The sequence below is a fragment of the Oncorhynchus mykiss genome, chromosome 21 (genome assembly GCF_013265735.2).
Source record: "Oncorhynchus mykiss isolate Arlee chromosome 21, USDA_OmykA_1.1, whole genome shotgun sequence".
NCBI lineage: Eukaryota > Metazoa > Chordata > Actinopteri > Salmoniformes > Salmonidae > Oncorhynchus > Oncorhynchus mykiss.
The window spans coordinates 50,395,518-50,409,826 of NC_048585.1; positions in this window are offsets into that span (position 1 = coordinate 50,395,518).

Consider the following 14,309-nt stretch of genomic DNA (forward strand, 5'->3'; position numbering starts at 1 on the left):
ATCAGAAAAAATATTGTAGACCTCCACAAGTCTGGTTCATTCTTGGGAAGAATTTCCAAATGCCTGAAGGTACCGCGTTCATCTGTACAAACAATAGTACACAAGTATAAACTCCATGGGACCAAGCAGCCGTCATACCGCTCAGGAAGGAGACGCGTTCTTTGGTGCGAAAAGTGCAAATCAATCCCAGAACAACAGCAAAGAACCTTGTGAAGATGCTGGAGTCCTATGTCGACATGACCTGAAATGCCGCTCAGCAAGGAAGAAGCCACTGCGCTACAACCGCCATACAAAAGCCAGACTACGGTTTGCAACTGTACATGGGGACAAAGATTGTACTTTCGGAGAAATGTCCTCTGGTCTGATGAAACAAAAATGGAACTCTTTGGCCATAATGACCATTGTTATATATGGAGGAAAAGGGGGATGCTTGCAAGCCGAAAAAGAACACCATCCCAACCGTGAAGCACGAGGGTGGCAGCATCATGTTGTGGGGGTGCTTTGCTGCAGGAGGGACTGGTGCGCTTCACAAAATAGATGGCATCATGAGAAGGGAAAATTATGTGGATATATTGAAATATCATCTCAAGACTTCAGTCAGGAAGTTAAAGCTTGGTCGCAAATGGGTCTTCCAAATGGACAATGACCCCAAGCATACTTCCAAAGTTGTGGCAAAGGACAGCAAAGTCAAGGTATTGGAGTGGCCATCACAAAGCCCTGACCTCAATCCCATAGAACATTTGTGGGCAGAACTGGTAGTGTGTGCGAGCAATGAGGCCTACAAACCTGACTCAGTTACACCAGCTTTGTCAGGAGGAATGGGCCAAAATTCACCCAACTTATTGTGGGAAGCTTGTGGAAGGCTACCCAAAATGTTTGACCCAAGTTAAACAATTTAAAGGCAATGCTACCAAATACTAATTGAGTGTATGTAAACTTCTGACCCACTGGGAATGTGATGAAATAAATAAAAGCTGAAATAAATCATTCTCTCTACTATTATTCTGACATTACACATTCTTAAAATAAAGTGGTGATCCTAACTGACCTAAGACAGGGAATTTTTACTAGGATTAAATGTCAGGAATAGTGAAAACGACTCTGTACAGGTACCCACCCCCCCCCCTGTATATAGTCTCGCAATTGTTATTTTTACTGCTGCTCTTTAATTACTTGTTACTGTTATTTCTTATCCTTATCTATATTTTTTTTTAACTGCATTGTTGGTTAGGGGCTCGTAAGTAAGCATTTCACTGTAAGGTGTTGTATTCGGCGCATGTGACTAATAACATTTCATTTGAATGTTGGGCTGTAGAGAGAACTTTTGTATCTATCTCAGCTAAAGTCCGGTGGAAAATAATCAGTAGGGTCTCTACTAACCAAGTATGGTTAGCTTTGGAGAGGGACTGTGTCGCACGGCCTTCTGCTGGCTTTTCACTCCACCCCCTCCATAGCCCCCAATGCAATACACTGTAATAGACTGTACATGGGATACATATTGGCTTGTAGGGAGATATGTTTTCTACCTGTCTCAGCTAAAGTAGGTTGGGAAATACTCAGTAGGGTCTCTACTAGCTGTTTCTTTATAGAGAAATAAAATCAAGAACTTTGAGGAACACTGGGCTGAAGGGAGTTGTAATTTTCATTAAGCAAATATTCAACCTAGTTCAGCGCATTTTTTTTTTATAATTAATTACAATGAGCATAATCCATTGCACCAGTTTGTTCCGGCTCAGAGAGGAAGAGGCGATGCGAGAGGTTTCACGCTCGCCAAAATCTGTCCAAAATAAACCCAATGTGTTTCTGTGGGCCTATTTTGGATTTAAGCTTGTCGCCTGCCTGCCTTCCCACCGTTGGGACAACAACTCCCATTGTTAGGGCATAGACATGAGCACCTCGTCATTATATACAGATCTCTGGATGGAAAGGCCTACACTTTTAAGCCTGTACCTTAGGTTAGATACACACAGACCACATGAGAGAGGAATGTACACAACACAAGGGCGAGATAGACAGAGACAGTTCATGAACATCTACTTTGAAGAACTAGTCAAATGATTTTGTCAGACAGCTGTGCAGCATACTTAGGCAGGCTAGCTAAGGATAGGATGACTAAGGACAGTAAGTATAGTATGGGGAGCACATTGGGTTACTGCTACTACCTGGGCAGAGATGATTACTTTAAAGGAAAAATCCACCCAAAACCACTCATTCCTTTAATTTACTGTGTTAAATAGCACTAATATGTGAAAACAATATTTTTTGTGAACAAATGTTTCATTTTGGCGTTTTAAGGTTGGTAGCAACATGGAAAATCCTTGTGGAAATCTGTTGCAGCTCCAGTCGACTCCAAAGTCCACTACAAAGTCCACAATGCAATGTTCTCTCTAAGGACTGGTCGGCAAGCTAGCAAACGTAGCGAAACACAATAATACCAAAGGCAATATCAGCATGTAACATAGTTAGTTAGCTGTAAAATCGCTTAAACAAACTGCACTATCAATTTAGGAGTCTGCAATCTCACCATGTTCAACCCGCAGATCGATGAACCTCACCGAGTCTAACATTCTTAACGGTTGAGGAGATGGGTAATGTTTCCCATGCTTCGTCAATGGGCCATGCAGTGCATTCTGGGCGATTCTGGGACCAGGAGAGCTCTCCTTCAAGGAGTGTATGGGAGTCTATTGGGCACAAACTCAAAAACCCAACATTAGCAATCATTTTGTGCAATGAGGGCGTTATATGTTCCTTCATTCTTTGAATTCCTATCTCCTTTTTATAATGTCTCGAGCAATGGCACCATGCAATGCACCCTGGACTAAAGAGGCAGGGAAATAGTAAAAATGTGCTAGACCCTCCGTTAAATGAAACATTTATCAAGGTAGGAATATCGCAAATTATCAATGGCTCATTCGAGAGAAGACATCCTCACGATTTATGACATCGGCCAGTATTCAAATCTGACATGTATGATAGACGTTTTCACGATCTAAAAGTCGTATTCCTATTAACTTCCAGTGTGGTGAGAGCGAGTTTATCACGGTGCTATGTCATAACGGACGGATTTCTGCCTGCTTTAATGCCAATAACTCAGATACACAGGAAAACATGAAATGACAGAGGGAATTGACAGAATATCACTCAGAGAAGCACAAAAACAATACAACATTCAAAATGGGTGAACCTTTAAGGAATTAAAAATAATAGTTATCAAATAAAAAAGTAATATACACAACTGAAATATTTTATTGTTTCATAGTAATTTCCTATTTTTCTTTTGATGTCTATCCAATGTGGACCTGACAGAGACAATGTAACATTTTCATTGTTTTGGTAATTCAATGTTCACTATTTTTGGCTTTGGAATTTCCAATAAAAAGCCCCAAAATCATTGTAAGGTCATTATTTCATAATACATTTCATTAAAAAAATTGTTTTAATAATCGCACTGAAACTGAACCAACCTCAACAAGCACTAAATCGGGCGCTATAGAGGGGACAGAGAACGACACACTCCAAAACTAACCATATTTGGTTAGTAGAGACAGTACTGACTATTTCCCACCCCACTTTAGCTGAGATTATCCCATAAACCGTGTATTTCGTTGCAGTGATAGGAGTGGTTGATGTAAAGAGTCTTTGGTTGATGTAAAGAGTACACAAGATACCCATTTAGGTTTTGCAGACTCTGAGTAATTCCAATAACATATATTTGTATTTTATTAAAAACGTATTTCTTTAACTATAGCCTACACAATAGCTTTAAATATACCAGTGTTTGTGTAAACTTTCAAAATAAATGCTGGGCTCCCGAGTGGCGCAGAGGTCTAAGGCACTGCATCTCAGTGCTGAGGCGTCACTACAGACCCTGGTACGATTCCAGGCTGTGTCACAACCGGCCATGATTGGGAGTCCTATAGGGCGGCGCACAATTGGTAATGCATAATGGATATGACACTACACAAAGTGGATGTCTACACAAACAGGATTTTGAGGTAATTCACCTAAAGAGCTGGTTTGCACACCACCATAAAACTCTAAATACAAACCTTTGATCAAAAAATCTTCTCAAACAGGTGTCTGGGATGAGCCGATGTGTAATCATCTTATCTGATACCAGGATGATGGGAAATGCTATTTCTGTCTGTAGAAAAACTCATTCTGATTGGCTAGGCTTGGCTCCCCAGTCGGTGGACCTGGCTCACAAGTGGGTGGGCCCCTGCCCAGTCATGGGAAATCCATAGATTAGGGCCTAATGAATTCTATTCAATTGACTGATTTCCTTCGATGAACTGTAACTCAGTAAAATCTTTGAAATTGTTGCTTGTTGCAGTTATTTATAGTTTGTCCATCATAAAAAACTGTGGCATTATAGTTAGGGTCAACAAGAACTTTACATGCAATGCCTGGATTGTTATTTTAAATGTATAAGTTTTACAATGCTCCACAATATATAACTACTTCAGAACAAAAGCTGCTCAATGAACATGCATTTTTTTTAAACTATATTAAATAGTTTACAGTTGGGCAGGCGGCGTACGCCACCCTTAAGCAGTCTAACCAAATTAAATGTTATGAACAGACTATTCAATCAATCAGTTAGCAGCGGTTCCCAAACTTTTTATAGTCCTGTACCCCTTCAAACATTTAACCTCCAGCTGCATAACCCCTTTTGCACCAGGGTCAGCGCACTCTCAAATGTTGTTTTTTGCCATTATTGTAAGCCTAAAAATGAGTGTGAGTTTTTGTCACAACCCAGCTCGTGGGAAGTGACAAAGAACTCTTATAGGACCAGGGCACAAATAATAAGATAATTAAAGTGCAAAATGATTGATTATTATGAACGATCTTACATATAAAACATTTGTTCATTGAAACCACAGGTTAATGAGATGGGTGTGCTTGAAAGGATGCACATAACTCTGCAGTGTTGGGTTGTATTGGAGAGAGTCTCAGTCTTAAATCCTTTTCCACACACAATCTGGCTGTATTTAGTTTTCATGCTAGTGAGGGCTGAAAATCCACTCTCACATACAGTGCCTTGCGAAAGTATTCGGCCCCCTTGAACTTTGCGACCTTTTGCCACATTTCAGGCTTCAAACATAAAGATATAAAACTGTATTTTTTTGTGAAGAATCAACAAGTGGGACACACTCATGAAGTGGAACAACATTTATTGGATATTTCAAACTTTTTTAACAAATCAAAAACTGAAAAATTGGGCGTGCAAAATTATTCAGCCCCTTTACTTTCAGTGCAGCAAACTCTCTCCAGAAGTTCAGTGAGGATCTCTGAATGATCCAATGTTGACCTAAATGACTAATGAGGATAAATACAATCCACCTGTGTGTAATCAAGTCTCCGTATAAATGCACCTGCACTGTGATAGTCTCAGAGGTCCGTTAAAAGTGCAGAGAGCATCATGAAGAACAAGGAACACACCAGGCAGGTCCGAGATACTGTTGTGAAGAAGTTTAAAGCCGGATTTGGATACAAAAAGATTTCCCAAGCTTTAAACATCCCAAGGAGCACTGTGCAAGCGATAATATTGAAATGGAAGGAGTATCAGACCACTGCAAATCTACCAAGACCTGGCCGTCCCTCTAAACTTTCAGCTCATACAAGGAGAAGACTGATCAGAGATGCAGCCAAGAGGCCCATGATCACTCTGGATGAACTGCAGAGATCTACAGCTGAGGTGGGAGACTCTGTCCATATGACAACAATCAGTCGTATATTGCACAAATCTGGCCTTTATGGAAGAGTGGCAAGAAGAAAGCCATTTCTTAAAGATATCCATAAAAAGTGTCGTTTAAAGTTTGCCACAAGCCACCTGGGAGACACACCAAACATGTGGAAGAAGGTGCTCTGGTCAGATGAAACCAAAATTGAACTTTTTGGCAACAATGCAAAACGTTATGTTTGGCGTAAAAGCAACACAGCTCATCTGTCAAACATGGTGGTGGCAGCATCATGGTTTGGGCCTGCTTTTCTTCTCAGCAGGGACAGGGAAGATGGTTAAAATTGATGGGAAGATGGATGGAGCCAAATACAGAACCATTCTGGAAGAAAACCTGATGGAGTCTGCAAAAGACCTGAGACTGGGACGGAGATTTGTCTTCCAACAAGACAATGATCCAAAACATAAAGCAAAATCTACAATGGAATGGTTCAAAAATAAACATATCCAGGTGTTAGAATGGCCAAGTCAAAGTCCAGACCTGAATCCAATCGAGAATCTGTGGAAAGAACTGAAAACTGCTGTTCACAAATGCTCTCCATCCAACCTCACTGAGCTCGAGCACTTTTGCAAGGAGGAATGGGAAAAAAATTCAGTCTCTCGATGTGCAAAACTGATAGACATACCCCAAGCGACTTACAGCTGTAATCGCAGCAAAAGGTGGCGCTACAAAGTATTAACTTAAGGGGGCTGAATAATTTTGCACGCCCAATTTTTCAGTTTTTGATTTGTTAAAAAAGTTTGAAATATCCAATAAATGTCATTCCACTTCATGATTGTGTCCCACTTGTTGTTGATTCTTCACAAAAAATACAGTTTTATATCTTTATGTTTGAAGCCTGAAATGTGGCAAAAGGTCGCAAAGTTCAAGGGGGCCGAATACTTTCGCAAGGCACTGTAAATTGACCAGAATCAGTCACGTGTGAATGTTTCAACCCATTAAATTTGCAGAAAGATCTAAAGGAACCTTTTCTGAAATGGAGGCGAGAATGCTTTCCTAATGACGCTCTACACTTGATTTGTTCCATACCTCACTATTTGTCCTTAAATTGATCAGTATCAAATCCAGGTGCAAAGATTTTAGTATTTTCGAGAGCCATGCGTCCTCCGAAACACGGCCCTGCCAAGCCAAACTGCTTCTTGACACACTGCTCCACACAGCTCATAATCGATGGAGTCCATCTTTGAGTCGCTAGGGACCGGAGTGTCACAGTGCGATGTTGACAGGGTGTTAGAATAGCAGGCAATTCAAGGTGATAGGACATTAATACCTGTATGGTGTTACAATACAGATTTTTTATCTCTTCCTTCTTGGAGTTCAGAGATTCATTATAACAAATACTAGAAAGTACTCATTGTTACCAAGAATTGACCCATTTAAAAATAATTTCAACAAGAAGTTACCAGTTTTTATGTCGAGTCATTTCAGTCTATATACCAGAGAGCTACCAATGGTAATGGGGATGTAAAATAGTGTTAACTATTCAATCAATCAATCAAATTTATTTTATATAGCCCTTCGTACATCAGCTGATATCTCAAAGTGCTGTACAGAAACCCAGCCTAAAACCCCAAACAGCAAGCAATGCAGGTGAAGAAGCACGGTGGCTAGGAAAAACTCCCTAGAAAGGCCAAAACCTAGGAAGAAACCTAGAGAGGAACCAGGCTATGTGGGGTGGCCAGTCCTCTTCTGGCTGTGCCGGGTGGAGATTATAACAAAACATGGTCAAGATGTTCAAATGTTCATAAATGACCAGCATGGTCGAATAATAATAAGGCAGAATAGTTGAAACTGGAGCAGCAGCACAGTCAGGTGGACTGGGGACAGCAAGGAGTCATCATGTCAGGTATTCCTGGGGCATGGTCCTAGGGCTCAGGTCCTCCGAGAGAGAGAAAGAAAGAGAGAATTAGAGAGAGCATATGTGGGATGGCCAGTCCTCTTCTGGCTGTGCCGGGTGGAGATTATAACAGAACATGGCCAAGATGTTCAAATGTTCATAAATGATCAGCATGGTCAAATAATAATAAGGCAGAACAGTTGAAACTGGAGCAGCAGCACAGCCAGGTGGACTGGGGACAGCAAGGAGTCATCATGTCAGGTAGTCCTGGGGCATGGTCCTAGGGCTCAGGTCCTCCGAGAGAGAGAAAGAGAGAAGGAGAGAATTAGAGAACGCACACTTAGATTCACACAGGACACCGAATAGGACAGGAGAAGTACTCCAGATATAACAAACTGACCCTAGCCCCCCGACACATAAACTACTGCAGCATAAATACTGGAGGCTGAGACAGGAGGGGTCAGGAGACACTGTGGCCCACTCCGAGGACACCCCCGGACAGGGCCAAACAGGAAGGATATAACCCCACCCACTTTGCCAAAGCACAGCCCCCACACCACTAGAGGGATATCTTCAACCACCAACTTACCATCCTGAGACAAGGCTGAGTATAGCCCACAAAGACCTCCGCCACGGCACAACTTAAGGGGGGGGGGGGGCGCCAACCCAGACAGGATGACCACATCAGTGACTCAACCCACTCAGGTGACGCACCTCCTCCAGGGACGGCATGAGAGAGCCCCAGTAAAGCCAGTGACTCAGCCCCTGTAATAGGGTTAGAGGCAGAGAATCCCAGTGGAAAGAGGGGAACCGGCCAGGCAGAGACAGCAAGGGTGGTTCGTTGCTCCAGAGCCTTTCCGTTCACCCTCCCACTCCTGGGCCAGACTACACTCAATCATATGACCCACTGAAGAGATGAGTCTTCAGTAGAGACTTAAAGGTTGAGACCGAGTTTGCGTCTCTGACATGGGTAGGCAGACCGTTCCATAAAAATGGAGCTCTATAGGAGAAAGCCCTGCCTCCAGCTGTTTGCTTAAAAATTCTAGGGACAATTAGGAGGCCTGCGTCTTGTGACCGTAGCGTACGTGTAGGTATGTACGGCAGGACCAAATCAGAGAGATAGATAGGAGCAAGCCCATGTAATGCTTTGTAGGTTAGCAGTAAAACCTTGAAATCAGCCCTTGCTTTGACAGGAAGCCAGTGTAGAGAGGCTAGCACTGGAGTAATATGATCAAATTTTTTGGTTCTAGTCAGGATTCTAGCAGCCGTATTTAGCACTAACTGAAGTTTATTTAGTGCTTTATCCGGGTAGCCGGAAAGTAGAGCATTGCAGTAGTCTAACCTGGAAGTGACAAAAGCATGGATTAATTTTTCTGCATCATTTTTGGACAGAAAGTTCCTGATTTTTGCAATGTTACGTAGATGGAAAAAAGCTGTCCTTGAAATGGTCTTGATATGTTCTTCAAAAGAGAGATCAGGGTCCAGAGTAACGCCGAGGTCCTTCACAGTTTTATTTGAGACGACTGTACAACCATTAAGATTAATTGTCAGATTCAACAGAAGATCTCTTTGTTTCTTGGGACCTAGAACAAGCATCTCTGTTTTGTCCGAGTTTAAAAGTAGAAAGTTTGCAGCCATCCACTTCCTTATGTCTGAAACACATTCTTCTAGCAAGGGCAATTTTGGGGCTTCACCATGTTTAATTGAAATGTACAGCTGTGTGTCATCTGCATAGCAGTGAAAGTTAACATTATGTTTTCGAATAACATCCCCAAGAGGTAAAATATATAGTGAAAACAATAGTGGTCCTAAAACGGAACCTTGAGGAACACCGAAATTTACAGTTGATTTGTCAGAGGACAGACCATTCACAGAGACAAACTGATATCTTTCCGACAGATAAGATCTAAACCAGGCCAGAACTTGTCCGTGTAGACCAATTTGGGTTTCCAATCTCTCCAAAAGAATGTGGTGATCGATGGTATCAAAAGCAGCACTAAGGTCTAGGAGCACGAGGACAGATGCAGAGCCTCGGTCCGATGCCATTAAAATGTCATTTACCACCTTCACAAGTGCCGTCTCAGTGCTATGATGGGGTCTAAAACCAGACTGAAGCATTTCGTATACATTGTTTGTCTTCAGGAAGGCAGTGAGTTGTTGCGCAACAGCCTTTTCTAAAATTTTTGAGAGGAATGGAAGATTCGATATAGGCCGATAGTTTTTTATATTTTCTGGGTCAAGGTTTGGCTTTTTCAAGAGAGGCTTTATTACTGCCACTTTTAGTGAGTTTGGTACACATCCGGTGGATAGAGAGCCGTTTATTATGTTCAACATAGTAGGGCCAAGCACAGGAAGCAGCTCTTTCAGTAGTTTAGTTGGAATAGGGTCCAGTATGCAGCTTGAAGGTTTAGAGGCCATGATTATTTTCATCATTGTGTCAAGAGATATAGTACTAAAACACTTGAGTGTCTCTCTTGATCCTAGGTCCTGGCAGAGTTGTGCAGACTCAGGACAACTGAGCTTTGAAGGAATACGCAGATTTAAGGAAGAGTCCGTAATTTGCTTTCTAATAATCATAATCTTTTCCTCAAAGAAGTTCATGAATTTATCACTGCTAAAGTGAAAGTCATCCTCTCTTGGGGAATGCTGCTTTTTAGTTAGCTTTGCGACAGTATCAAAAAGGAATTTCGGATTGTTCTTATTTTCCTCAATTAAGTTAGAAAAATAGGATGATCGAGCAGCAGTAAGGGCTCTTCGGTACTGCACAGTACTGTCTTTCCAAGCTAGTCGGAAGACTTCCAGTTTGGTGTGGCGCCATTTCCGTTCCAATTTTCTGGAAGCTTGCTTCAGAGCTCGGGTATTTTCTGTGTACCAGGGAGCTAGTTTCTTATGAGAAATGTTTTTAGTTTTTAGGGGTGCAACTGCATCTAGGGTATTGCGCAAGGTTAAGTTGAGTTCCTCAGTTAGGTGGTTAACTGATTTTTGTCCTCTGGCGTCCTTGGGTAGGCAGAAGGAGTCTGGAAGGACATCAAGGAATCTTTGTGTTGTCTGTGAATTTATAGCACGACTTTTGATGATCCTTGGTTGGGGTCTGAGCAGATTATTTGTTGCAATTGCAAACGTAATAAAATGGTGGTCCGATAGTCCAGGATTATGAGGAAAAACATTAAGATCCACAACATTTATTCCATGGGACAAAACTAGGTCCAGCGTATGACTGTGACAGTGAGTGGGTCCAGAGACATGTTGGACAAAACCCACTGAGTCGATGATGGCTCCGAAAGCCTTTTGGAGTGGGTCTGTGGACTTTTCCATGTGAATATTAAAGTCACCAAAGATTAGAATATTATCCGCTATGACTACAAGGTCCGATAGGAATTCAGGGAACTCAGTGAGGAACGCTGTATATGGCCCAGGAGGCCTGTAAACAGTAGCTATAAAAAGTGATTGAGTAGGCTGCATAGATTTCATGACTAGAAGCTCAAAAGACGAAAACGTCATTTTTTTTTTTGTAAATTGAAATTTGCTATCGTAAATGTTAGCAACACCTCCGCCTTTGCGGGATGCACGGGGGATATGGTCACTAGTGTAGCCAGGAGGTGAGGCCTCATTTAACACAGTAAATTCATCAGGCTTAAGCCATGTTTCAGTCAGGCCAATCACATCAAGATTATGATCAGTGATTAGTTCATTGACTATAATTGCCTTTGAAGTAAGGGATCTAACATTAAGTAGCCCTATTTTGAGATGTGAGGTATCATGATCTCTTTCAATAATGACAGGAATGGAGGTGGTCTTTATCCTAGTGAGATTGCTAAGGCGAACACCGCCATGTTTAGTTTTGCCCAACCTAGGTCGAGGCACAGACACGGTCTCAATGGTGATAGCTGAGCTGACTACACTGACTGTGCTAGTGGCAGACTCCACTATGCTGGCAGGCTGGCTAACAGCCTGCTGCCTGGCCTGCACCCTATTTCATTGTGGAGCTAGAGGAGTTAGAGCCCTGTCTATGTTGGTAGATAAAATGAGAGCACCCCTCCAGCTAGGATGGAGTCCGTCACTCCTCAGCAGGTCAGGCTTGGTCCTGTTTGTGGGCGAGTCCCAGAAAGAGGGCCAATTATCTACAAATTCTATCTTTTGGGAGGGGCAGAAAACAGTTTTCAACCAGCGATTGAGTTGTGAGACTCTGCTGTAGAGCTCATCACTCCCCCTAACTCATCACTCCCCCTAAAACTATTGTTTTCTCCCCAGCGGATGCGGCAGACCAGCTGGGGACCAATTCCAAGCTTGTGGAGCGTCTGGTAGAGTGGTGTGAGGCCAAGGACCATGCAGGAGTCATGGGAGAGTCCAACAGACTGCTCTCAGCTCTCATCCGCCACAGCAAATCAAAGGTTAGGGCCAGCTGCCATGGAAACACACACCATCTGTGACTGACTAGCTGGCTGGCTGTGACCACAGAATACATTCTGACCCATAATGGAACTGTTGAGATCAAGGGGAACAACGGACTGTGATTCATTGTCTAACTCTTCCTGAAATAGAATCTTTCTTGTGGGATAATGCCTAGACCTAGCGATGGCAGTTCTGCTTACACTTCCCATCCAGTCTCATCTCAGGGGAGAATGACTCCGGTGTTACTCGGACTGGTTCTCCTTCTAATCTGTAGATTTGTGACCTCTGTCCTATTTGCAGGTCTTTAGACAGAATAGCACCCCTGTGGCAGTGCTAGAGATGTCATACTTACGCATCGTATACAAGTCATGTATCATTTAGAGCAGGGGTGGACTGGCCTAGTGGTCTCTCCTCCTGGAAAGTCACTGGGTGTGCAGGTTTGTGCTCCCACCCTGCTCTAACTTACACACCTGATTTCAGCTAATCAGAGTCCTGATGAGCAGCGGGTTAGTAGAGGGTATGTGGGTCAGTCTCTCGATGTGCAAAACTGATAGAGACATACCCCAAGCGACTTACAGCTGTAATCACAGCAAAAGGTGGCGCTACAAAGTATTAACTTAAGGGGGCTGAATAATTTTGCACGCCCAATTTTTCAGTTTTTGATTTGTTAAAAAAGTTTGAAATATCCAATAAATGTCGTTCCACTTCATGATTGTGTCCCACTTGTTGTTGATTCTTCACAAAAAAATACAGTTTTATATCTTTATGTTTGAAGCCTGAAATGTGGCAAAAGGTCGCAAAGTTCAATGGGGCCGAATACTTTCGCAAGGCACTGTAGGTACGTGGTTGCAAAGGGCATCAGTGTCTTAACAGCACAGTCCAATTCAGAAATCTGGCAGTGGCTTCTGATTAAATTAAAATTTCACAGAACCGCTTGTTGCAATTTTGATGTTCAGATATCGATAAGTGGACTGGAGGCAGGGCATGAAAGGGATAAGATTCCAGTTGTTTGTGTCATCAGTTTCGGGAAAGTACTTGCGTAATCCCCTCTCGCCACTGGGATTCTCTGCCTCAAACCTTATTACGGGAGCTGAGTCACTGGCTTACTGGTGCTCTTCCATCATGGCCCTAGGAGGGGTGCGTCACTTGAGTGGGTTGAATCACTGACGTGATCTTCCTGTCCAGATTGGCGCCCCCCTCGGGTTCATGCCTTGGGGGAGATCTTCGTGGGCTATACTCGTCCTTGTCTCAGGATAGTAAGTTAGTGGTTAAAGATATCCCTTTAGTGGTGTGGAGGCTGTGCTTTGGAAAAGTGGGTGGGGTAATATCCTGCCTGTTTGGCCTTGTCCAGTGGTATCATCGGACGGAGCCACAGTGTCTCCCGACCCCTCCTGTCTCAGCCTCCAGTATTTATGCTGTAATGGTTTGTGTCGGGGGGCTAGGGTCAGTCTGTTGTATCTAGAGTATTTCTCCTGTCTTATCTGGTGTCCTGTGTGAATTTAAGTATGCTCTCTCTAATTCTCTCTCGGAGGACCTGAGCCCTAGGACCATGCCTCAGGACTACCTGGCCTGATGACTCCTTGCTGTCCCCAGTCCACCTGGTCGTGCTGCTGCACCAGTTCAACTATTCTGCCTGCGGCTATGGAACCCTGACCTGACGTGCTACCTTGTCCCAGACCTGCCGTTTTAAACTCTCTAGAGACAGCAGGAGCTGTAGATATATTCTGATTGATCGGCTATGAAAAGCCAACTGTCATTTACTTCTGAGGTGCTGACCTGTTGCACCCTCTACAACCACTGTGATTATTATTATCTGACCCTGCTGGACATCTATGAACATTTGAACATCTTGGCCATGTTCTGTTATAATCTCCACCAGGCACAGCCAGAAGAGGACTGGCCACCCCTCATAGCCTGGTTCCTCTCTAGGTTTCTTCCTAGGTTCCGGTCTTTCTAGGGAGTTTTTCCTGGCCACCTTGCTTCTACACCTGCATTGCTTATTGTTTGGCGTTTTAGGCTGGGTTTCTGTACAGCACTTTGTGACATCAGCTGATGAAAGAAGGGCTTTATAAATACATTTGATTGGTTGATTGATAATTGCGCACTCAACTCACTCAGGTGCTTCGATATATCACATTTGACATTGTCTATAAACGAGTTAATTTGTATACAAAAAAAAAAAAATCATACAAAGACCAGTGTGTTGTCCTTGTTAATGCAGTTAGTTGTGGAGAGTCCCTGTAATCCTAGATACTGATCATTCAGGCGAGAAAAAACATCACCCAGATAGGCCAGTAGTGTGAGAAACTCGTCATTATGCAAGCGGTCAGACAAGTGAA